This window comes from Egretta garzetta, unplaced genomic scaffold (genome assembly GCF_000687185.1).
Source record: "Egretta garzetta isolate BGI_Z169 unplaced genomic scaffold, ASM68718v1 scaffold330, whole genome shotgun sequence".
Lineage (NCBI taxonomy): Eukaryota > Metazoa > Chordata > Aves > Pelecaniformes > Ardeidae > Egretta > Egretta garzetta.
The window spans coordinates 15,698-16,152 of NW_009258275.1; the positions used below are offsets into that span (position 1 = coordinate 15,698).

Sequence of the window (455 nt, forward strand, 5' to 3'; positions counted from 1 at the left end):
AGGCCGCCTGCGGGCGAGAAGCGGCGTCAGGGGAGGCGAGGCGAAGTGAGGTGAGGGGAGCCGGAGCGGAGCCCTGGGAGCCCCCGGCGGCGGCGGGCTCCTTACCTTGCCGTGCACCACGGCGTGCTCCCCGTGCAGGATCACCTTCCCCGGGGCGGACAGCACCAGGCCCCGCTCCCACATCTCCCGCTGCAGGACGCGACCCCACAAGAGCCCCACGCCGCCGCCGCCGCCTCAGCGGCCCAACTCCAATCATGCGGACTGACAGCGCCGCTCACCAATAGGAGCCGGGATTTGCCCCGCCCTCCTTGCCTTTAAACCAATAGTCGAGGGTCCTGTGGGGGCGGGACTTAGGGAGGGCCAAGCGTGGGGCGGCGGCGCGGAGTGGTGCGGAGCTGGGGTGACAGCGGGCGTGGGCGAAGGGAGGGACGGTGGCCGCGGAGGGTCAAGGGGCG

At 72.5% G+C, this 455-nt stretch overlaps 1 protein-coding gene across 1 annotated transcript in view; it reads left to right on the forward strand.

Moving 5' to 3' along the window:
* The window catches only part of MMAB (metabolism of cobalamin associated B), a 6,713-nt gene that overhangs the window by 261 nt on the left and 5,997 nt on the right, over positions 1-455 (forward strand). The window lies entirely within an intron of this gene.